Genomic DNA, 26,916 nt, shown 5'->3' with positions numbered 1-26,916 from the left:
TTTTTTTTTTTTTTTTTTTTTACCATCTATTGATAACAATTTGATTTCTGTTAGTTTTGTTATTAATATGATCAATTATGCTGATAGTTTCCTTGCATTCCTGGCATAAATTCCACTTGATTATAGTGTAAAATACATTATAGTGTACAATCCTTGTGATATATTGCTGTAATGACCCTGTTAGCATTTTGTTCAAATATTTGCATCAATATTCATTAGAGAAATTGGTCTACAATTTTCTTTCTCTATTTTAGCTCTTCTTGGTTTAGGTGTCAGAACCATATTTTGTCTCATACATAGAGTTTTGTTATAACTCCTTCTTTGTCTATTTTTCCAAATAGTTCATAAAGTATTAGAATTAATTATTCTTTAAATGTTTGATAGAATTCACTTGTGAACCATTTGGCCCTGGGGATTTTTTTTTTTAGGGAGTTCATTAATGGATTGTTCCATTTCTTTTTCTAAAATGGAGTTATTTAGGCATTTTATTCCTGATTTGTTAATCTCAGTAATTTACATTTTCCACAAATATTTGTCAGTTTTACTCAGATTGTCAGATTTATTGGCATATAAGAAGGCAAAATATTTACTAATGATTGCTTTAATTTTAATTTCTTGTTAATTTCATGTTGATCCTTTTCATTCTTGATATTGAATATTTAGCTTTTTTTCTTTTTTAATCAAATTAATTAGTGGTTTATTTTTTTTTCTCATAAAATGATCCCTTAAATCTATTTATTAAGTCAATATTTTTGTTGCGTTTTGGGTTTTTTTTTTTTTTGTTTTGTTTTGTTTTTTTGGTTCTTCCTTTCAATCTAATTAATCTCTTTTTGATTTTCAGGATTTCCAATTTAATATTCAATTGGGGATTTTTAATTCATTCTTTTTTTCAATTTTTAAAAACCAATTTCATGCCAAATTTATCAATCTGTTCTTTATTTTGTTGATGTAGAAAGTTAGAGAAAAAAAAACAAAAAACTTCCCCCCAAGTGCTGCTTTGGCTATATATCGCATTTTTGTATTTTGTTTCATTTTAATGTTGATATTCTTTGTAATGTTGTTTTTATGATTTTTTCTTTGACCAATTTATTCTTTAGGATTAGAATATTTAGTTTTCAATAAAATTTTAATCTATCCATCACCCTTTCTTGAATATAATTTTTATTGTATAATGATCTATTTTAATTTATATTTAATAATGTAATATATCTTCCTTTCTATATTTGAGTTTAAAGTTTATATATCCTAATACATGGTTGTATAAAGGCCATGTGCTGCTGAGCAGAAGATATATTTCTTTCTGTTCTGATTCAGTTTTCTTCAAAAGTCTGTCAAAATCTAATCTCTCTAATATTTTATTCACATCTTTAGTTTCTTTATTGTTTATTTTTTCAGTTAAATTAGTTTAATTCTGAGAGTGAACAGTTGAGGTCCCCACTAGCATAGTTTTGTTTTCTATTTCTTCTCTTTACTCACTTAACTTCTTTAAAAATTTGTAAGCTATACCATTTGATGTATATATGTTTAGTGTTGATATAGTTTCATTTGACTATGATAACTTCCAGCAAGATGTAGTTTCCTTCTTTATTTCTTTTAAATATATCTATTTTTGATTTTGCTTTGTTTGAGATCTATAGTATTACCCCTGACTCTTTTTTAAAAAATTTTAGTTGAAACATTATAGATTCTGCTCCAGACTCTCTTCTTTACTCTCTAAGTATTTCTTTGTTTCAAGTGTGTTTCTTGTAAACAGCATATTGTAGGATTCTAGTTTTTGATCCATTCTGCTATCTGCTTCTATGTTATGGGAGAGTTCAGCCCATTCATATTCATAGTTTTGAAAATACTGTGTATTTCCCTCCATCCTATTTTCCTCCTGTTTGTCCCCTGTCTTCTTTTTTCCTTTCCCTCTCTATCAGTGTTTTGTTCCTGCCTGCCATCCCCCTTATGTGTATTACCTTCTGTTAGCTAATCTTCTCTCTTCCTACTTCCCTGTTGAGTAAGATTAATATATTCAAGTAGTTATGTATATTATTCCCTCTTTGAGCTAATACTAATGAGAGTAGAGTTCAAGTGATGCCCATCTCCCACCCTTCCATCTTCCACTACTCTGTTATAGGTCTTTTGTGCATCTCTATGCTAAATAATTTACTCTATTCTATTTCTCTCTTCCTTTTGCACCCAGTATACTCCTCTTTCTCACCTATTAATTATTTTTGTCGTTTTTTGGTTTAATACTGGTCTTTTTATGAAAGTTGAATTCCTTCTATTTAATTGAATTATCATTTTTTTCCCATTGAAGTATCATGCTTAATTTTTCTAGGTGAATAATTCTTGGTGGTTGTTCTTGCTTCTTTGTTTTGCAGAAATCATGTTCCATGACCTTCGAACTTAATGTTGCAGCTGTTAAGTCCTATATAATTTTGATTGTGGCTCCTCATTGTTTCAGTTGTTTCTTTCTGGCTATTTGCACTATTTTTCCCTTGTTCTAATAGTTCTGAATTTTGGATGCAATGTTACTTGGAGTTTTTATTTTGGAATCTCTTTCCTGACATGTGCAGGGGATTTTTCTCTCTCTTCTTCTTTTTGTTATTGTTGTTAGTCATCTTTCATTTGTCAAAGTCTTTTTTTTTCCTTTTGTTTTATTAAAACAAATTATTTGATAATTTTTGACATTTGCTTTTATAAAAATTTTATTTTTATTTTTTTTCCTTTCTCCCCTTTCCCTCCCTAAGACAACAATCTAATATAGTTTATGCATGTACAATCATATTGAATTTATTTTTACATTATTCATGTTGTGAAAAAAGAGTCAGAACAAAAGTGAAAAACCATGAGAAAGAAAAAACAAAAAGAAAAGTTAAAATAGTAAGCTTTAATCTGCATAAAAATCAGTGAGATTTCTTCAATGCCTATTTTGCCTTCTGAATCTGGTATATAGAGGTAGTTTTCCTTGAAAATTTCTTGAAAATTGCTATCCAGATACTCCTTTTGATTATGACCTTCATGTCTTCCAGTGATTCTAACATAGTCTTTCCTGGATTTATTTTCCAGGTCAGTTGCTTTTCCTATGAGGTATTTTATATTTTCTTCTATTTTTTTTTCATTCCTTTTCATTTATTTGATTTATTCTTGATGTCTCATAGAATCAGTAGCTTCCACCTGCCCAATTCTAACTTTTAAGGAGTTGTTTTCCTCATTTAGCTTTTATGCTTTCTTTTTCATTTGTCTAGTTCTACTTTAAAGCATTTCTTTCTCTCTCTCTCTCTCTCTGTGTGTGTGTGTGTGTGTGTGTGTGTGTTCTTTTTTATTGTAGTAAGTTTATTTTTAATACACATTGTTTTATGAATCATGTTGGGAAAGAGAAATCAGACAAAAGGGAAAAACCATGGGAGAGAGAAAAAAAACAGAAGAAGTTATATAGAAATTATATATATATATATGTATACGATCTATCTATTTAGTTATCAGCATTTATATACACATATATATATATGTGTATATAAATGCTGATAACTAAATAGATAGATCGTATACATATATATATATCGTGTATATATATATATATATATATATATGTGTGTGTGTGTGTGTGTGTGTGTGTGTGTGTGTGTGTGTGTGTGTGTGTGTATAAATGCTGATGGTTTGTGTGGGTTTATTTTATATCCTACAACTTTGCTAAAGCTGTTACTTGTTTTGAGTAGGTTTTTGGATAATTTTCTAGGATTCTCTAAATATATCATTATTCTATAGGTTTTGGTATGTTGTCTCATTATTGTCATTTGCTTGGATGAAATAATGGATTGTTTCTGTAAATTGTTGTTTGACCTACTCATTCTTGTTTCTTTCTCATTTTCTTTCTTTTTCTTTTGGTATTTCCTCTTATTTTTACTTTTAAGGTAGCATGCATTAATTTACAATGTCTCATTGATTGTTGTTGTTGTTGTTGTTTTTTTTGTTTTTGTTTTGTTTTGTTTTGTTTTGTTTCTGAATACAGATGGCATTTTCTGTCCAAAGTCTATTGGAATAGCTTTGGATCACTGAACCATTGAGAAGAATCCAGCTTTTTATATTTAATCATCATATATTCTTGCTGTTATTGTGTACAATATATTCCCAGTTCTCCTTGTTTCACTCAGCATCAGTTTATGTAAATTTTCCCAGACCTTTCTATATTCGGCTTGTACATCATTTTTTATAGGACAATAATGTTCCATTACCTTAATGTACCAAAACTTGTTCAGCCATTCCCCAATTGATAGGCATCTCATTTTCCAGTTCTTTACTACCACTAAAGAGCTGCTACAAACATTTAGAGCTGATTTTATTTGTTAAGAAGTGTTTTATAATTATATTCATATAGTTCCTGAGTTTGTTTTGGCAGGTAGACATCCAAATATTTTATTTTGTCTACAGTTATTCTAAATGGATTTTTTTTTCCTCTCTCTCACTCTGATGGGCTTTGTCAGTAATATATAGAAATGCTGATGGTTTGTGTGTGCAACTTTGCTAAAGCTGTTACTTATTTTGAGTAGGTTTTTGGATGATTTTCTAGGATTTTCTAAGTATCTCATCATATCATCTGTAGAGAGTAATAATTTTATTCTCTCACTGCCTATTCTTGTAATGTTCTTCTCTAAAATGTAATGTTCTCTGGGAGCAAGTTTCTTGTGGGGCTTCTGGAGGCAGCCTTCCTTTTAGTTCAGTGTAATAATCACCTCAAATGCAGGCAGGGATTAAAGTCCAGATCCTTTATTGTCTCCATCAAAATCTTATCCCCTTCACTTGGGGCTCTGATAGTTCTCTGGAAGCCTTCCGGATCTTGATTTCAGTGTTCTCCACAATACACCCTGCCACTACTTCTCTGTCTTCCTTCTTTCTGCTTAACTGAATCCTGGCTTCTCAGTCTCCCAGAGTGCATCCTGGTTGAGGCTGCTAGCTTATATATGCTCTCTTCAAGGTGTGAACCTTGTGGAATTGTAGTAAGTACTAAGTACATCTAGAGAACTGTTAAACCCCCTGCTAAACAACCATTGTCTCTATTAATTCCACTGATTTAGCACCTTGTAAGAATTCTAACATATTCTAATTCCTTTAATTTTGTTTTCTTATTGCTAAAGTTAACATTTTAGTACAAGGTTAAGTAATAGTGGTGATAAAGGGAATCCTTGTTTCACCTATGATCTTATTGGGAGTCCATCCAGTTTCTTTCCATTACAAATAATGCATGCTGTAGATTTTAGAGAGATACTGCTTCTTATTTTAAGGAAAGCTCCCTTTATTCCTATGCTCTCTAGTGTTTTTAATAGGAATGGGTGCTGTATTTTGTCAAAACCTTTTTCTGACTCTATTGAGATTATCATATGATTTTTGTTGGTTTTGTTATTGATATGGTTGATGGTGCTAATAGTTTTCCTGATATTGAACCAGGCCTACATTCTGGTATAAATCCCATTTGGCCATAGTGTATTATCTTCCTGATAAGTTGCTATAATCTTTTTGCTAATATTTTATTTAAAAATTTTACATCAATATTCATTAGGGATATTGGTCTATAATTTTCTTTCTCTGTTTTGGCTCTTCTTATTAGGCATTAGTGACATGTTGGTGTCATAGAAGAAATTTGAAAGTACTCCTTCTATACCTATTTTTCCAAATATTTTACATAGTATTGTGATTAATTGTTCTTTAAATGTTTGGTAGAATTTACTTGTAAATCCATCTGGACCTGGGGAGTTTTCCTTAGGGAGTTAATGGCTTGTTAATTTTTTTTTTTTCCTAAAATGAGACTATTTAAATATTTTATTTCCTCTTCTGTTAATCTGGGCAATTTATATATTTGTAAATATTCATCTTTTTCATTTAGATTGTCAGACTTGCTGCTATACAGTTGCACAAAATAGTTTATAATTATTACTTTATTTTCTTTTTCATTGGTAGTGAGTTTACTCTGTTCATTTTTAATGCTGGTGATTTGGTTTTTTCTTTCCTTTTTTTAGATTTTTTTTAGATTAACCAAAGATTATTTACTCTGTTAGTTTTTTTTCATAAAACCAACTCTTAGTTTTATTTATTAATTCAATAGTTTTCTTAATTTCTATTAATCTCTCCTTTGAGTTTCAAAATGTCTAAGTTGGTATTTAATTAGGATTTTTAATTTGTTCTTTTTCTAGATTTTTTTAGTTGCCTGCTAATTCAATGATCTCCTCTTTTTCTATTTTATTTATATAGCCATTTAGAGAGAGAAAATTTCCCTTAACTGCTGCATCCTATAGATTTTGCTATGTTGCTCATTATTGTCATTTGCTTGGATGAAATGGATTGTTTATGCGATTTATTGTTTGACCCCCTCATACTTGTTTCTTGCTCAGTTTCTTTCCTTTTCTTTTGGTATTTCTTCTTTTTTTTTACTTTTAAGGTAGATTTCTGTTCTTGGGGCCAGGGGGAATTGAGCCAAGCTTCCCTTGTAGCTCTGAGCCTTGGCTTTGAGTATAGCACCCCCTTGTGTTTGTAGAAGGTAGCTTTGCCTGCTCTTTTCAGGTACCAGCATGGTTTCCCAGAGTTTGACTCCTAAACTGGGATTGGAAGCTGCCCGCCTGCTGTGCTTTTCTGCTGAGCCAGGATTGAGACTCTTACTTGTTGATTTGCTGTGATTAAGATTCTTTTCACCCCAGTGAGACTGACCTTTCTTGAAGTTTTTCCAGGCCATTTTGAGCTGTCCTGTGTTTTTTTATTAATCCCACTCACTGTCTCATCTCCTATTACACTTCCCCTTCTCTTAGTAGTGTTTGAAGATTAAATTTTCTGTTCAATTCTGGTTTTTTCAATAGAAATGATTGAAAGTCTCTTATTTCATTGAAGCTACATCTCCTCTCCAGAAGATAATGCTGAATTTTGCTGTATAGTTAATTTTTGGCTGAAACCCTAGGTCCTTTGCCTTCCAGAATATGGTATTCCAGGGCCTCAGATCCTTTATTGTAGAAGCAGCCAAATCCCACATAATCTTGACTATTGTTCCTTGATATTTTAATTGTTTTTGTCTGGGAGCTTGCAATATTTTTTCCTTGAGATTATAGTTTTGGAGTTTCACAACAATGTTTCTTGTGGTTTTCCTTGTGGGATCTCATTCCAGAGGTGATCAGTTGATTCTTTCAATGAGTATTTCCTTCTCTTTCCAGTGTACTGGGTTAGTTTTCCTTAATGACCTCTTGTAGAATGCTATCCAGGCTTTTTTTGGGTTTTTTTGGTCATTACCTTCAGGTAGGCTAATAGTTTTTAAATTGTCTCTTCTGTATCTACTTTCCAGATTGACTGTTTTGCCAATGAGATATTTCACATTTTCTTCCATTTTTTTCTTTCTTTTTAGTTTATTTGACTGATTCTTGCTATCTTACAGAGTCACTAGCTTCCATTTCCCCTGTTTTAGTGTTTAATATGTGATTTTCTTCAGTTATCTTTTGTATCTCTTTTTCCATTTGATTTATTTCCATTTGATTGATTTAAGGAGTTGTTTTCTTTCCTTTTTCAAACTGTTGACTCTTTCATGCATACTTCTCATTTCCTTTCTCATCATCCCCTTGTGTTTGCAGAAGTAGCTTTGCCTGGTTTCCCAGAGTTTCCTTCTGAGCTGGGACTGGAGGCTGCCCCCCTGCTCTCTGCTGAGCCAGGACTGAGGCTCTTAGCTGTTGATTTGCTGTAATTAAGATCCTCTCACCAGCTTTACCAGACTGTCTGAACTGGGCTGAACACCCTTTTCACCCCAGTGCAATTGACTTTTCTTGAAGTTTTTCCAGTCCATTTTGAGTTGGAGAGTGACTCTGTTCAGAGGCTTGATTTCAGGTGGTTTTTTTGAGGGAAACTGCTTTTTTAAAGCATTCCTTTTCTTTTTCTATGCTTTTGGCTATCTTTATTTTCCTAATTCTCTAGCATTACTCTCATTTTTTTTTCCCATTTTTAAAATCTATCTTTTACATGATTTTTAAGTACCATTTTAAGCTTGTCTATGATTTTTTTTCTGGACTTGAGACCATTTCTCATTTTTCTTTGGGGTTTTGCCCCTAAGTATTTTGACATTGTTGTCCTCTTCTGAATTTGTTTCTTCATCTTCACTGTCATCATAATAACTTTCTATTGTCACATTCTTTGTTAATGTAGTTCTTTTGCTAAATTTTTTTTTTTCTGCCCTTTCCCTTTTAAATTTGAGCTCTTCTCTTGGGGCACTGTTTCAGGATTTTTTTGCCAGAGACTGCAGGCACTGGCTGTCTACCTGGTGCTGCACTGATATATCTGTTGCATGCTGAAGCCAGTTGGCTGCTTCTATATTTCCCTGGGGGATGCTTATCCATGTGCATGTCTGGCCATTGGAGGTTGCCTGTCTCTCCAGGACTGTGCAGAAGCTTTCGGAGTTTTCCCTGCCCATTTTCCTGCTTATGCTGAGGCACATGGTATAGCCTGGTGTTGGAATTTGACTGCCCCACCTCACTGGGATTCAGCATGTTTCCCTGACTTCTGAGGTGGGAATTGCAGGGATATTTCCTGTCCTGGACTTCACTCCCCTTTTATTCATATGAGAAAGACTCTTCCTACCTGCTTCCCTAGTTTCTCTGATTCTGCTGTCCCAGAATTTGTTATGGGGCAGTATTTTATAGTTGTTTGGAGGGGCATATGGGACATTTTGGTAATTTAGTTCTTACTCTGTCAAATTAGCTTGAGAATTAGAGAAAATAAGTGATTTTCCTAGGTTTATATAGCTAGAATGTGTCAGAAGTGGGATTTCAGTACTCTGGATTTTAGGGCCTGAAGGGACCTTAGAGACCATCTTGTCCTACCTAATTTTGATTTATTTTTCTTTGTAATCTAGTTAGTTTTCTTTCTTTCTTTCTTTCTTTTTGTCTTTTTTTTTGAAAAAGTGATTTTTTTTGTTTTGTTATTTTAAATCTCTGCTTGTTATATTCTATTGCTTAGTAGTAGAACCCTGAATTAAAATCATCCATGAAAAAGGGCTCTGCTATTTTCAGGTAACAGGGCATGGAATAAACTAGGTCTCAGTTCTCTCAGGAGCCTTACTAAGCTGAATGATAGGAGCCCAGTGCATAGAAGAGGTATAATGCAGTTAAGTTAGTGGGCCTTTGGAAGGAAAGGGTGAAGTCAAGGATTTAGGAGACTCAGGGCATTAAAGGTTGTTGTCTAAATTTGGATTTATTCTGTATAGTTCCAGAGGAAAGAATTAAATCAGTCAGTCATTCAGTCAATAAGCATTTATTAAGAGTTTATTATGAGCTAAGCACCCAGCTAAGCGTTGGTAGTACAAATTATTTGTTTGTTGTTTGTCTTTCATTCTTGAAGGAGGATGTCTTGATTGAAAGGGAACTGGATTTAAGTGAAGGAAAGCTGTGCAAAGTTATCAGCCTCACTATCTCCTCCAGAGCCATCTGGATCCAGTGGTACCTACTTAGTCAGGAGAAGTGGTGTTGACTCTGGATACAATGCACGCATCCAGTAATATATGTGCAAGCAAAAAGAAAGATAGATTGATCTGATGGAGTTTAAAACAAACGAATGGAAAATCAAGGAGTAGGGAAGAGCAAAGGGAAGGAGAAAAATGAATAAATTCATCCTTTTAAAATGGGGTTTCTGGGAGGAGTTATCCATTCAGGAGAAGAAACTACCAAAGCAGAAGGTACATATAAATCAATAGGCAGATAGGTTGGGGGGATGATCCTTGGCTTAATATTAGGAAAACATTTCTAACTTCTAACAACTTAATCCTAACCCTTCACCCTAAACAACTACCACCTATCTGGAATGGTCTACTTCTTGAGGTATTCAAGCAGAAACTAGAATCCTGTATCATAGGATCAAAATTTGGAAGGGACCTTGGAGTGGTCCGGCCACCTTTACTTTTACAGATGAGCAAAGAGAGGAAATGATTCCTCTGGAATAGTGGACAGAGCTAGATCTTTGATTAAGAGGGCCGAAGCTCTTTCCATTGCATTATGAATATGTATCATATGAATGGTAGAGAGGATTCTGGCATGTGACAAAACCTTGGACCTTTAAGATCTCTGTTAACTGGAAATACTTTTTTTTTTTTTTAAGTCTAAACATGAAAGGCATTATCTTGTGAATCTTATATTTGGATGCTTACTAGAGGCTAGCAGCTGTACTTTCAAGCTTTGAGTGTCTTATTATTCTATTACTCTGATAAGTAAGAGCATTTGAAGTGTGCTGGAAGCAGAGTTTGTCTTTTGTCTGCCAGATTAAAGTCGTCTGCACGAATTTCATTTGCCTGGCCTGAGACTCATACCTTTGATTTCTATTAAAATTAAAAGAGAGAAATGAAAGGCATGTGTTTTAAGACAAGATATTTTAAATTAATCACAATACTCCAGTCTATTATAAGAAAATGATGTTTCCCTTGCCCTAGCCCTGACTTCCAATAATAGAAAATGTGCTTCTTAAAGAGAAAGAAAAAGGTAGAAACATGTCTTCAAGTTTCCATTTCAATATGATCACAGAACATATTAGTTCTGTTGTTTATTTAGTGTTTAGAAAGGTGTTTGTGTTTCTACCTAAATGTCAAGAGAGACAAAAGGGACAAGAGTGTTAACATTCTTTTCCCCTCTGCAGGAAAATCACATAAATAATGCAAAGCTTGTCTGATTTTGTTGGCTGCCCTAAGAAAGGTGGACTGGAATAAAATTAAGCTGTTAAGGTTTGCTTATCTATACTCACCCTAAAGCCATTCAGGAATAAAGAAGGGTTGGGGTTGTTCCTTCTTCAGATCTTTGATAAATCATTAAGACTTTGCTTGTGTTCTTTTTATGCTTTTTTCCCAAAGAACTTTAATTGGGTGAGGCATATGGGGATAATGTAAAGTATAGAAGCTTAGATTTAGAGCTAAGAGGGTTCTCAAAAGTAATTTTATAGAGGAGGAAACTGAAGCCTTTCTGGGGAATGCTGCCTTAGATTGGAAGACCTGGAGTTGGGTGTTGACTTTGTTTACCTTTGTGACCTTGGGCAAATAGCTTTATAGTTATGAGCCTCAAGTTCTTTATCTATAAAAAGAAGGGGTTGGACCTGATGATTTCTAAGGATCTGATTCTCTTTCTATTTTCTGACTCCTTAGATTTTCACAGAATTTGCTTTACAATATGTAATGCTTTCTCTCATCTCCACTCAAAGCCCTACTTAAAGCAAAGCTCAGGTACAGCCTCCTCTAAGAAGCATTTCCTGATTCCCTCTGTGGTTAGCATTTTCTCCCTCTTAAAATTACATCATTTAAGTGCTTTAGTTGTCTTTTCCCAATACAAGAAATTGGGGCCCCAGGGATTGGATGGTATATTTCCACTCAAGTTTCTTGAAATATTCCTCAAAGAATAGGGGAACTAGGGAATGCCTCTCTTCAGATAAAGTTCCTGAGCCCTTATCAATATATTAATCATTGGTTCCTTACCATGATTATTTACAGATATTTATATGCTATGACATATACAGTTTTTACATATGCATTTACAACTATATATTTTATTATATATCACACATGCATACATAACCATATGCTATATTGCACATATCTATTCATATACATGCAGTATTATATTATATATGCACCAATTATACATGCATATATAGTTATGTTATTTGCATGCATAATCATATATTGCATATATAATATATGCATCTATATATGTATAGATATTATATATTACACATATGTGTCATACATTATACACATATATCTAAAATATAATAAATATATATATATAGATACAGACATGATAGACATGATACAGAGTATATGTCTATAGATTAAATATATAGACACATAATAAATGTGGATATAGATATATTTATTAGATAGACTTAATTAGCTCTTACAAATGGGTATTTAAAAAGTTTCAGCTAGTAGAGGTACATTCTTTCACCAACCAGGTTGTGCAATGTTCAGGGGATAGTAAGGTCAGTCTTGGAGAATGTATGTGGCAAGGAAGCATCTCACCACTGACTTGTTAGAAACTCCTCCTCTGGGTTACACAGAATGCTCCCCTTTAGTATGGAGCTCCTATTCTGCTAGGTTCCTTGTAAAGCTTTCAATCTGCCTTTTTTCAGGTGCAGTCTTATTTAGGCTGCTGATGCAGACTCTTCCATCAGCCACTACTAGTGCAGATATCTTCAAGGACTAGAATGATGAGGGAAAAGTCCAAATCTTCTGGTTCTTTGAAGTTTATGAGGTCAAAGTGGAGTGGCTGGGTGCATAGAAGAAAGTGTCTCTTCTCTCTGAGGGCACTTGTAATCTCTGTCACCAGATATTTGAATTTAGATTCCAAATTTAGATTGCTATGCTATAAATGTCCCAGGAGAGTGACAGAATTTAATCAATCTGAATATATTTCTGGTGTTGCATTACTTCAGTTAATCTGGGTGAGTGGGGAAAATAGTTTCAAAAATATTTAAATTGTTTTTTTCCACACTTAAACCTAGTCTCTGACTAAATGATTTAATAGATACATCCTCACCTAGCACAGATATCTAGAAATAGTATTTTATCAGTTACTTTAAGGGAACAGTATGATTTGATTCCTTAACCCCTTATATCCCCACTCTTACACAAGGATTATAGAATCATAGAAAGATTTAGAACTGGAAGAGTTCAGCCCTCTCTTTTTGCAAGCAAGGAAATGGAAGCCCAATCGGTTTAAGCAACTTGTGCAAGGCCAGGGAGTTGGCACTCTCTGGATTTGAACTCAGAATTTGCATTCTGAATTCAGCACCATTTCTGTCACTCCATAGGTAATTCCTGGTGAGGAAGCTCCTTCTATCAATGAATCATCAACTTTTGGGGGGTGAGAGGGCATTTTAAATAGTAACTTATCTGAGCCTTTGAAAGTCTTAAATGGTCACTGGATTGCACATAAGTCGAGGTTACACACTGGGTCTGATTATTCCTTACTCTACTCCAGCCCTCTATCTCTCGGGATGTCACTCTGGTAAATACTACAGGAGTTTAATTATCATATTAGAAATCATTGATCTTTCCATTTATTCTCATAGGTTAGGTCATTCCATAGCACATGGCTACAGTGGTTTAGCTGTTCTGCCCTTCGATTGTAAATCTGAATCCTTTTCTTCTTCTCCATCAGGGACCTTAAAGGTCTTACATTTCTTGCTTATAAGAAATTAACTGCAAAAGAATTTCATTAATTTAAGAATAAGGACTGTCTTTTTGCACTCCTTTCCCCTTAAGACATGCATCATTTTTCATCTTGATGAATGAGTTACTTTATAATTTTTTTTTTAATGAAGAGAAAAAACTTACATAAAAAGTGGCATGACAAAAAAGGGTGACATTCAGTTATTTCAAATCAAGGAAAATAAATGCAACATGAAGTGACTTAATTGAACTGTAACCACAATCTTTAAAGTATAAAATGTGGGCTTTAGCAAGAACTTAGAAAAGGCACTAGACACAGTCATTCACTACTTGATTATAGATACAGTCCCAGATGATGATATTCCCTCACCTCAACTTGATGGCCTCATATAATCGGTCAATGGCCTATGTGAAATAAATCAGAATTCTAATGGGTTCCTCATATTATGTTAGGAAAAAAATACCATCTGTTGGCTTCTTTTTTGTTAAAAAACATTATTGGCATGGAAAGTATGAGAGGATTTCCTCCCCCCCAGATTATGACAAAGTCATTAAAATAGCCAGTTCAAGGAAGAAGTAAAGGTAGAAGATTAGCACTACTTTAATTTTAATTTCCCCCCCAGATATACTGGAATTTAGAACCAGAATCTAGCATGATTATACTTATTCCTGACTCCTAAGGTTTAACTTTAGCTTAATTTGCCCATTTGCCTTTGCATATAAGAGCAAGAGGTTTTAGTCTGTGTGTTCAGAAAGGTTGGATAGATTTCACAAGATAGATTTCACAAGATAGATGGATTTTCACAAGATGGATAGATTTGTGGCATTGCATGGGAAAAATAATTATATCTTTATTTTTATTAATCTTTAGTTTCCTTTACAATTCTATGAATTTTATTTTATGTATTTATTAATATGTTTCTAAAAAAAGGTTCAGTCTATATCAGAGGTCAAATTTATTTTTGCCACTTAGAACAAAGACATCATGATAGAATGGATTGAAATATGTGAAATTCACATTTTGTCTCTCTTAGATATTGGTTAGATGATACTGGTCAAGATAATGGATTTCTTGGAGGTCTCAGCAACTCTATTAGGCCATACATTGCAAACCTGAATTAATAGACTTTATTTCTCTGAAAATTCCTTTTATCAGTGAAGTTAAAAGGATCCAACTCCTATTTCATATTATGGAACATGAAGATGTATGGAAGTGGGAATTATAACAAAATGATTATAAAGTAGTTAACACTTATATAGTATAGTTAAATGGTATAAAAATAGTGTATATTACCATCCCTATTTTATAGATGGGAAAGCTGAGGCCAAAAGAGGTTAAGTTTGTTAGTTTTTAAAGTTAGATTTTAACTCAGGTGCTCCTGACTCCAGGCTTGGTGTTTTATCCACTATTAGCTAGATCCTCAAACCCCAGATAATTGGGTTTAGAATACACCAAAATAATAATGGGTTCCACACTGGTTCATCCTTCATTTTCTTTCTTTCTTTTTTTTTTCTTTTTCTTTTTCTTTATTTTTTTTTCATCCTTCATTTTCAAAGAGCACTAATGACATTATGGACTGATGTGTAAACTCATGTGTGAATTGAATTTAAATGAGGCAGAGTTGACAAAGCCATCAGCTTTATCCTTTTCTCCAGGCACCAAAGTCCATTGTGAAGACAAAAAAGTCAGGATGACTGCTGATGGCCAAGGAAGCAATGGATGATGACCTTAGCTTCTTTAATATATGACCAAACTCTAAGACTCCCCAGAACCTGGAGAAAATGGTTCCCATTGCCCATTCTGCCAGAGGAAGCCTTTATTATGATTGGGTCAGACACCCCCTAATTCCTGGAAATTTTTGTAGTCCATCAGTTTATCTTTAAATTCTTTATGCTATAGCTTCTTGGAACCACAGGTGAGAATTGGATGAAAGATTGACACCAAGATGGATGAATAATCTTGAAAAGTGCTTGGCAGCCATCCCAGCAAAAATGCTAGTCTTCTTTGAATATCCCATTATGCTACACTCCAACATGTTTGGAGCTCATCCTTGTTGTAATCCCAAAAACTCTGGTCAAGGCTTTAGTCAGAGACTAACCTCAGATTCCTTTTGGGTCTAATGGTATGGGAATGAAAGTTAGATAACATAATTCATATTCTAAAACAGAATTTTGTTTAAAAATATTTTGATAACTCCAATGGGTCTCACAATGAGGTGATTCAGGCTAATTCCAATAGACTTGTGATGGACAGAGCCATTTGTATCCAGGGAGAGATTATGAGGACTGAGTGTGGATAATAGAATAGTATTTTCACTTTTTTGTTGTTGTTTGCTTGCTTTTTCATTCCTCCCTCCCCACTTTTTGATCTGATTTTTTTTTTTTTGTGCAGCATGATAAATGTGGAAATATATTTAGAAGAAGAATTGCACATATTTAACATATATTGGATTACTTGCTGTATACAGGAGAAGGATGGCAGAAAGGGAGGGAGAAAATTTGGAACAAAAGGTTTTGCAAGGATATTGAAAATTATCTTTATATATATATATACGTATATATATACATATATATATATATATATATAAAATAAAAGCTACTATTAAAAAGTTAAATTTGCCCTTTAAAAATTTTTTTAAAAGCAAACAAATTGATAAGTATATTTCAACATAATTGGTTTTCCCTGTATTCCTATGGATTTTGTAATGGATTTAAAAATACTATTCTGAGAAGAGTTTTTCATAAGTTTCACCAGATTGTAAAAGAGGGATCCAAGATATACAATAAGGTGAAGAACCTGTGGAATAGTGGGAAAAGGGAAATTTTCAGTTATATATATATTCTAAGAATTTTAGCAGTATGGATCATATACTTATCTCTCATATTGTGGAATTAATTCAATGCATCATAAGGAAGGCACCACAGGTATAGCTAAAATTATGGTTATTGATACTTTCAAGCTTTAAGGACTCATGATTTCATTGATTCTTTCACTGAAATAGATTGCAACTACCTGTTTGGTTTAATAGAGGGTCTTTTCTTAAAAGAGCAAAGTGGTTTAGGTAATGAATTATTAACTCCATTTTTCAGATAAAGAAATTACAGTCCAGAGGCACTATGGTTTTTCCAGCTGATGTCAGCCCTATCTCCTTCTTGAAGTTATCTTTGTATTATTTTACATTTTATTTGGTATTTAATTTTATGGGTGCATGTTGTGTACCTGGAATACTAACTTTGACTCTTTGGAAAAAACAGGGACATTTTCACTTTTGCCTTGATATCTTTGTAAAATGGGTATAAAACAAACACATCTATTTCAGAGTTGTGAGGATCAAATGATCTAAGATTTATCTGAAGCACCTGTCTCAGTACCCTTCACATAGTGAACAATAAGTATTTGTTGATTGGATTTGGATTATTGAGTGGTTACAGATGAAATAAATTCATCCTCTTGTGATAACTTTCTGCTAAGGACATTCTCCCAACTCAAATGTACACATATTTGAAGCCTCTGAGAGTAAAGGGTCATTGTTGGCAGGAGTTAGGGAATAGTCTGGGTCTTTGGAGCAGATTTCTTAATAGTAAAAGCTGAATCACTTGATGTCTCATGTGATGCCAATAAAAAACTGTTTTCATTCCCTCTTAAAAAAAAAAAAAAGAACATGCTATATGCTCAGTACAACCTATCATTCTTTTAAAATTGCACATACTTTTTTTAGAATCAGAACTGAAAGTTGTTTTGACGGTAGCAGTAATCATAGGCTATCTGTACACGAGGAAAGCATTAGGTATTATTCAAATAAATGTGATTTAGAGGCTTCATTTTCATTACTGATGACAAATACAGGCTTCTGGAAGGCACAGAACTATACAATTTTCCTTTGTGTAGGCCATTAATTTTATCTATGAGGGGCAACCAGGTGGTACAATGATAGAATGCTGGGTCCAGATTGAGGAAGATCTGAGTTCAAATTTAGAATCAGACATTTACTAGCCATGTGATCTTGGGCAAGTCATTTAACCTCTGCCTCAGTTTCCTCAAATATAAAATGAAGATAAAAATAGCATTTACCTCCTAGAGTGGTTAAATGAAATAAAATCTGTAAAATACTTATCACAGGGGCTGGAACAGATTGGGCCCAAATAAATATTCCTCTCCTTTTTTGTTCCCCTTTCCCATTCTTTCCTCCTTTGTCCTGTACTTCCCTTTTCCCTTCCCTTTCCCTTTCAACTTAGCTTTTCCCTTTCCTTCTCTTTTTCCTTTCCTTTTCCCTTCCCTTTTCCTTTCTCTTTTCCTTTCTTTTTCCTTTTCTTTCCCTTCCCTTCTCTTTCCCTTTCCCTTCCCTTCCCTTCCCTCCTCCCTCTTCCTTTCTTCTTTCCCATTATAAACCTTTACTTATTTAGCACTCAGGAAGCTATGTAGGTCCTTTGATTCCAGTTAGTGCAAGTTGGTGTGATACTGTACCTGTGATCCAAACAATAGCTTTATATTGTAGTTATAGTCTCTCTGAGATGATAAGCATGATTTTTTTTTTTTTTTTTAAATTTTGCTTCCTTCCTCTCCTTCCCATGCTTCTGATTCAAAGGATTCTGCTATTAAGATCCAGTTGTCATCTAATCCGGGAATTTCCCTCAGTACCTCAGATCTTCTCACTGTCTGCCATGCTGACCTCTTTCTGTTACTGATTGGGGCTTCCACTTTGGGGACAGAACCATGTTGACCATGTTTCATTCTTGTGGACATACTTTTGATTCTATGCCGCCATGCTTCCTCAGTGTTTCAGGCCTTTTCATTCTGGAATATCCTTAAATTCTGACAAACCCATTTTCTTCCTGGTAAAGTCTATAAGGGCCTCCATTTTGGAAATGGACCCAGAATGGCTAAGATTTATTCCACTTTTGGCTATACTTCTGACTTTATGGACATAGCGCCATTCCCAGAGTTGAATATCCTCTTTCCATTTTTCAGTTTCTTTTTGTATATTGTCTTTCCCTGTTACAGAAACACCTAGAGGACAGAGATTGTCTTTCTTTTTTTTTTTTGAATTTGTATCTTTAGTCCTTATTCTAGCTCTTGGCACATAGTAAGTGCTTAATAAATGCTTGTTTGCCTGCCTTAGATACTGATTTAATTAAGCTATCTAACTATTGTAAATTGTAAATTACTAGACATGTATTTTTTAAAAAACATACAACCCATATATGCCATAATACCTATGTATCCTTCTTATTAATCAACAAGTATTTTCTACTTCTTTCCCATTTTTCCCTTTATGACTTCAAAGGGAAAAGCTCTTGTCTCTTTTCTTTTGGAGTTTATTTTGAAGTTTAATTCCCCATTTCCAGCTTCTTTTCACAACTGCAAATTATCACTACTATCTCAGTCTTTCTCTTACTCAACTACCTGACAAAGTAGTGTCAAGGGAAATTGAAAGGCAGAATCTTTCCTCCAGCATCCTTTTCTTAGAATTCTTCTTTTCTTTTTACCATGTGGCATCAGCAAAAGGAAGAGATTACATTTACACAGTATGATTTTCCTAAAAATCAATGTGAAATCCCATACTTGACTTTTTTTCCAATCAGAAGGCAATGATATTTTCTTTTTTCCTTATGAGATAGAAAGGAACTCACCCTTCTCCCAATGGATTGTACAACAGGTCACTGGGAAAATGTGTAAGATTTAGAGCTGGAAAGGACCTCAGAGATCCTGTGGTCCAGTCATACATTTTTTGATTGAAAACTTTCTTGCGATGCATGATAACTTTCCCAAGATTACAAAGTAAGTAGCAAACATGAGATTTAGATTTGAACCCAGGCCTTCTGATTTATTGTAAATATTATCTGAAATCTGTATGTAAAGGATAATTTTTATACATTCCATCCAATTTCCTTAACAATTGTTCAAAGGAGGCTAAATAGTTGACTTGTATTTATTAAATTCTTGCACCTGTCAGGCACTGAGCTAAGCAATGGGGACAAGAAAATACAGTCTGTACTCTCAAGAATTTCACATTTTAATTGGAGAAGAGAATATATACATACATTAGATGAATACAAAATACTTGTTTCTGATGAAAATGTTTTCCAGTGTAAAAAAAACCAAACAAACCTACATTTATTTAAAGTGATTTCTTTGGGAAGATTCAATGAATTCTGCTGGAGTTATTAGGACTGGATATTTGAAAAAAGAATTATCCGTGTCACTACATGATGGTAAGTGGATCTGGTGATTAGAAGGTCATTGGTGAGACTTGAAATATTAGTTTTAGTAGAGTAGGTGGAATGAAAAGTACAAATTGAGGAAAAAGTGGATGGTGAAGAATTGAAAGTATCAGATGTTTTCCCAGAAGTTTGACATTAAAGGAATGTGTGAGAGAGCAAGTTGAGGAGACTTGAGCATATTTGTAAGTAGATGGGAAATAATGGCTAGTGAGGACATAGGAGGTTTGACTGCTGGAATTAGATCCTGGAAATGGCAAGAGACAGAAGGATTAGACATAGAAATTCAATTCAATTCTGTTAAACATATATTAAGTGTCCACTTTTAATCAGTGCCAAATTGAGTAATGGTATTGCCAAGACAAAAATGAAATAGAATCTGTCTTCAAAAAATTTATGTGGGAGAATTCTGGGAAGATGGCAGAGTATGTCAGAAAATTCCAAACTCTCTAGATTTCCCCTACAAAGAAAACAAGATTGCACCTCAGGGTCAATATAGAATTGTAAATTCTACTTATGGTAGAACAGGGGTCCTTCTGGGACAACCTGAGAAGCCTGGAAGACCCCCTACTTGGTGTTTAACCAATGTGAAGTACAAACTTCTCCTGGCTAGCTCTTCAAAAATACCAAGGAATCCTAGAGAAACCATGGGGTGAGCTGTGTGAGAAGTTGGGATCTAACTGCAGGCCCACTGAGAAAACCTCAGCTTTAGGAATGCCAGGTGGTCCTGGGGGAGAAAGAACCAGCATCAGAAGTGCAGAGACAGTGGGGTAGGGACACTGCTGGTTGTGGTCACTTGCAGGAGAGGGAAGCTATTAGTTTGGGGTTCCAAGTCAAAGTGGAGAGCTCAAGTGAAGCTAGAGGTACCATCTTCCACCCTACAATTGGAGGTATTACATACTTCTCATAAAAAAAAAAAAAAAAAAAAAAAAAAAAAAAAAAAAAAAAAAAAAAAAAAAGAAGAAGAAGAAGAAAGAATCCAATTATAGAAACTTATTATGAGAATATGGAAGACCAGGGTTCATCTTCCGAGGAGGATAGTAAAATAAAAAAAGCCTCTTCTACCCCAAAGGGTAGCATTATTATTATTTTTTTTTTCTTTCTTTCTTTTTCTTTTTTTTTCCTGAGGCTGAGGTTAAGTGACTTGCCCAGGGTCATACAGCTAGGAAGTGTTAAGTATCTGAGGTCAGATTTGAACTCTGGTCCTCCTGAATTCAAGGCTGGTGCTCTATCCACTGCGCCACCTAGCTGCCCCAAAGGGTAACATTACAAGAAAAGACTTCAATAAATTCTGAGAGAGATTGAATAATCATCATCACCATCATCATTATTCAAAAAAACCAAGATTATGAAAAAAAAGTTAACCAATTAGAAAAGGAGATACAGAGCCTTGAAGAAGAAAATAATTCTTTGAAAATTAGAATTAGGCAAGAGGAAGCCACTGACACTATAAGAGATCAAGAAATAATGAAACAAAGCATAAATAATGAAACAAAGCATAAATAATGAAAAAGTAGAAAAGAATATAAAATATATTATAGAAAAAACAACAGATCTGGAAAACAGATCAAAAAGAGAAAACATAAGAATAATTAGACTATCTGAAAGCTGTGACCAAACATTCCCCTCCCTCCCCTAAAAAAAACAAAAACAAAAACAAAAACAACAAAAACAACTTCTCACAATAATGCAAGAAATACTTTTTAAAAATCGTTCTGTAGTGATAGAACCCCAGGGAAAAGTAAAACTCAAAAAAAAAAAAAAAAAACCCAACAACAACCTACTAATCACCACCTCAAAGAGAATCCTACAAGGAAAACACATAGGAATATTATTGCTAAATTTCAAAAAATCCAGATCAAAGAGAAAATTCAACAAGAAACAAACATAAACAAAAGCCAAGTCAGATATGCTGGAACAACTAAAAGACCACAGGTTCTGGAATAATATATATTGAAAATATAAATTACTTATGGCCAAAATATTATATTCATCTGATAACCATAATATTGAACAACAACAAAAAAAAAATGGACATTCAACAAACTCACAGATTTTCAGCACTATCTCAACCAAACCTGAACTCAATAGAAAATGTAACACATAAGAGCCAACATCAAAGATCAGTTTCAAGGAACTCAATAAGGACTAATTGTTTTTTACATAGAAATATGTTAAACCATATGTTTAATTTAAGACTCACATCAGTAATTGGCTGACTCAAAAGAAAGATTGGAACAGAACTAAGTATGATCTGACTCTAAAAAGCAAAACTGTCTAGGAAAAGGTAAAAATAAGTAATTATGTTATATTAATGAAGTATGGTGGAAGAACTGACAGAGAGGCATTAGAGCAGGAAAAAGAACTGATAGTTATAAAAACCTTCTCACATTGAGACTGGGTTAAATAAGTAAGAATACATACATATATACATACACACACACATATATACATACATACATACACACAATATGAAGGGTGGGTATAACACCCTCCAAAATCTATAAATAAATAAGGGGGAGGACCTCCTGGAAACAATGAACAACTTAACAAAATTACTTGTTATAAAATAACAAGTATATATACAAATCATAAGCATTTCTATGTATTACTGGCAAAGCTCAACAGCAAGAGATAGAGAAATTCCATTTAAAATTACTGTGGAAAAAATAAAATACTTGGGGGTCTACTTGCTAAACTCAAGAACTATATGAACACAATTACAAAACACTTCTCCTATAAATAAAGTCAGATCTAAACAATTGGAAAAAAATCAATTGCTCATGGGTAGGCTGAACTCATATAATATCAATGAAATTCTGTCTAAATTGATGTGCTTTTTCAGTGCCATACCAAACAAACTGCCAAAATATTATTTTATAGAATTAGAGAAAATAACAAAATTCATCTGGAAGAACAAAAGGTCAAGAATATCAAGTGAATTAATGAAAATAAGATACAAAGAGTGTTGACAGCAGTACCACACCTAAAACTATATTATAAAGCAGCAGTCATAAAAACCATTTGGTATTGGCTAAGAAATAGAGTTGTGGATCAGTGGAATAGATTACATACACATGACACAATAATCAAGACCTATAAGTAATCTAATATTTGATAAAATCCCAAACTCTAGTTTCTGGAATAAGACCTCACTATTTGACGAAAATTTCTGGAAAATAAATATAAAATAATAACTTGACATAGACCTACATCTTACACCCCATACCAAAATAAAATAAAAATGGGTACATGATTTGGCCATAAATGATTATATCATAAACAGATTAGGAGAGCAAGAGAAAATTTATTTACTAAGTCTTTAGAGAAGGGAGGAATCTATGCCCAAAGAAGAACTAGAGAACATTATGAAAGGCAAAATGTACAACTTTGATTACATTAAATTAAAAAAAAATTTAAAAAGTTTTTGCCATAAAAACAAAATTAAAAGGGAAGTACAAAGCTGGAAAAAAATCTTTACAACCAGTATTTCTGATAAAGGTCTTATTTCTAAAATATATAAAGAATTGTGTAAAATTTATAAGAATACAAGTCATTCCCCAGTTGATAAAATGATCAAAGGATATGAATAGACATTTTTCATATGACAAAATTAAAGCCATATAAAAAATATATGCTCTAAATCACTATTGATTAGAGAAATACAAGTTAAAACAACTCTGAGATACCACTTCATACCTCTCAGATTGGTTAATATGATAGGAAAAGATGATGATAAATGTTGGAGGGGATGTGGAAAATTGGGACATTAATGCATTATTGGTGGAGTTGTGAAATGATGCAACCGCTCTGGAGAGCAATTTGGAATTATGCCTAAACTCTGCATATCTTTTGACCCACAAGTACCATTACTGGGTCTGTATCCCAAGAAAATCTTAAAGGAAGAAAAGGACCCACATGTACAAAAATGTTTGTAGCAGCTCTTTTTGTGGTAGCAAAGAATTGGAAAAGGAGTAGATGCCCATCAATTGGGGAATGGCTGAACAAGTTGTGGTACATGAAGGTAATGGAATATTATTGTTCCATAAAAAATGATGAACAAGCTGATTTTAGAAAGGCCTGGAAAAATTTACACAAACTGAGGTTGAACGAAATAAGCAGAAGCAGGAATATATTGTACACAAATACAGCAAGAATATGCAATGATCAACTGTGAAAATCTTCATTATTCTCAGTGGTTCAGTGATCCACAGCAATTCCAATAAAATTTGGACAGAAAGTGCCATTTCCATTCAGAAAAAGAGCTAAGGAGACTGAATGTAAATAAACACACACTATGTTGTTATACTTCTTTTTTCTGTTTTTAAAATTTCTCCCATGGTTTTTCCATTTTGCTCTGATTTTTCTCTCCCATCATGATTTATAAAGTAATGTTTATTTAAAAAGAAATAAGTTTACTAGGGAAAAAGAAAGAATTAAGGGGAGAAAGAATAGGATAAGGTGAGGTATAGAAAAGTGTGTAAATTTATGAAAGTGGAACAAAGTGTGTGGATGAATGGGAATGAGATGAAGAAGGAGGGAAAGGGCAAGTAGAGAAAATAAAGGGAGAGAGATCCATGGATGTAAAAAGGTTGAGTAATAGCAAGGCAAGTTACAAATTAAAGTAGGAGAGTTAGTAGGGATAGGAAATAAAAGATATATACAAATACTACATCAAGGATTGGGAGTAGAATTTATTTATTATTAGATATAGAACATTAGTAGAATTATTATTAGATAAAGTCAACCAGATTAATTCAGGAGAGGTCTGCATCATATGTTACTTATATTAATATTGTTTTATATGCATGTCTACATATGTGCAAATAGGCACATAGGTGTGCCTGTATATTATAGGTATATATACATCTGTGTTGTGTGAATATGTATATATGTGTATATGAATATGTATATCCCCTCCCAAGCAATAAATTCTTTCTTCAATTAATTTTTAAAATATTTATTTCTTTAAAACTAAATATAAAATAAGAAAAAACAAAATAGAAAAGGAAAGCTAGAAAAGGAAAATAAAAACAAAACAAAACATTGTCATATGCCTAGCAGAACTTCAGGAAGAATTCAAAATATATGACAATAACTTTCCATTTCAAGAAAACATATATAATAATAGATCAATCTTTGTCTCCTCCTTTGTGACAATGGAGATGGAGAAGAAAGCAAATGCTGATGCTGAGGAATTTTGAAGAGTAAAGGAGGGGAAAGAAGGGAGCTCCCTTTTGTTGATTTTAATTATATTAAAAAGTAGGAGACCAAGTCATTTGCTACAAACATATTTCAGATAATGGGGTAGGAGTTTGGGGGAGATCTTATTGAAAATATATATAGCAAAAAAAGGTATATAACAGTGATTATGAAATCAGAAAGAGAAAATCACTTTTTAATTAAATAGCTTATGAGTAATTAGAAAAAGAATTATTTGAAAGGCACCCTCATCAATTTCCTAAAATCAAATATTTCTAACTTTGACAGCAATTAGATCAGGATATTACTAAAGACATCATATATCTGTATTCAGTAAAGAATTTGAAACAAGCTTCTCATGATATTCTTGTGGACAAGAGAGAGAGAAATGATGGGTTCATAATGATATAAGGAAGATTCATGACTAGTTACATTATTGATTAGTCATGTCATGTAGAAACAATGCCTGATTTGAACTGAGTGAGGACATGTATTCAAAACCCATTCTCTTAGTTACTATTAGTTGAATAAATTATCTAATCTTTCAGGGTTGCAATTTCCACATCTGCAAAATGAGAAAATTACACCATATCATGTCTCAAGCTCCATCCAGTTTGGGGTTTAAAATCCAGAAGAAATGTGTTATGGAAGTGAGGGAAGGTGGGAATGAATTTAGAGACAGAGTCTGTGCTTTAGTCCAGATACAGAGGATAGACTATATGATCACATAGTTCTCTTCAGTTTCTAAATGTATGATTCTAGTATCCTAATAACTAAATCTAATAAAGTATTGATTGAGTACATGGTTCTTAGTAAGCACTTCAGTATTTGTTGACTGAATAATGGATTGATTCATATTTGGACCATTATATTCAGTTCATTATTTTAGGGGGGAACATTAATAAACTAGAAGTAATCAAGATCGTATTGCTATTATGATGATGCTTTTCCCCCAAGGCATAACTATGCCTTTTTTCCCATACTTCTTCCAAAATTAGTTATTCTCTCCCTTTCCCTGTTCCTCCCTACTCCTCTCTCTGCTATCAGCTTTACCAAATTTATGTATTTGACATAGAACCTCAGATTTGCTTTAATTATTATTTCTCTGTTAGTGCTATGGATCATTTAAAAATATACTTTTAAATTTATAAACAGATCAGAAGAACAAAAAAGAAACTTTACAGATCTGTGGATGGAGATATAGAGTTCATGATCAAACAATCATGAAAGGCCACAGAAATAAAATGGAATTTTCTTTTTTTTTCTTTTAATAATAGTTTTTTTAGTTTCAAAATATATACAAAGATAGTTTTCAACATTCACCCTTGTAAAACCTTGTGTTTCAAAATTTTCTCTCTCTTTTCCCTCCCCTTTCCCTAGACAGCAAGTAATCCAACATATATATTAAACATATGCAATTATTTTATATATATCTCCACATTTATCATTCTGCACAAGAAAAACCATATCAAAAAAGGAAAAAAAAATGAGAAAGAAAAAAGCAAACAAACAAGAACAACCAAAAAAAAAGGTTAAAATACTATGTTGTGATTCACACTCAGTCCCCACAATCCTCTTTTTGGATGCAGATGGCTTTCTCCACTACAAGTCTATTGGAATTTGTCTGAATCACCTCAAAATGGATAGTTTTCATGACAAAATTAAAAAATCTACCCAAACAAAATCAGATAAGATTAGATGGTAGAGAACTAATTGGAGGGGAAAAAAAAAATCTTTGTAGCAAGTTTCTCTGATAAAGGTCTCTTTTCCAAGTGACATAAGAATTGATTCAAATTTATAAGCATAAGAGCTATTTCCCAGCTAATAAATGGTCTATAGATATGAAGAAACTGAAATTCGTTTATTATATAATTTATTTGGAATTTATCTTAGTGTAAGAAATGAGATGTTTATTTAAATCTGATTTCCACCGTGAACTAAAAAAACAATCATATAAAAAATGAAATTATTTTAATATCATTGCCTTCTTTTTTAATCCTGTGTATTTTAATGTAAAAAAAAAAAAAAAAAACCCAAACATTTTGAGATGTGGTTTGTAGATTTTACCAGAATAGCAAAAAGGTCCTCATGTAAACAAAGTAAAAAATTCCTGTTTTCTGAGGTAATGTGATAAGACATATTTCCGTGTATGTCAGAAGAGTCTCTGCTTCCCAGAGAAATCACAAGTCCTAGATAGAAAACTGATCACCAATATTTTCCTATTATACACTTAACTAGAACCTATTTTCAAGCCAGTTTGTTTCTCTATTTATAGGCTGCCACAAGTATTACTGTTTTGCCTCCCCCTAAAATATACTTTTGGAAATCTTTACAGTTTAATG

The 26,916-nt window shown here is 33.1% G+C and overlaps 1 protein-coding gene across 5 annotated transcripts in view; it reads left to right on the top strand.

Moving 5' to 3' along the window:
- IQCM (IQ motif containing M) overlaps nucleotides 1-26,916 on the top strand; it is a 491,365-nt gene that overhangs the window by 385,005 nt on the left and 79,444 nt on the right. The window lies entirely within an intron of this gene.

The sequence above is a fragment of the Sminthopsis crassicaudata genome, chromosome 6 (genome assembly GCF_048593235.1).
Source record: "Sminthopsis crassicaudata isolate SCR6 chromosome 6, ASM4859323v1, whole genome shotgun sequence".
NCBI lineage: Eukaryota > Metazoa > Chordata > Mammalia > Dasyuromorphia > Dasyuridae > Sminthopsis > Sminthopsis crassicaudata.
The sequence above is the reverse complement of the archived record's forward strand: the minus strand, read 5'-3'. Positions and strand labels throughout refer to the sequence as shown.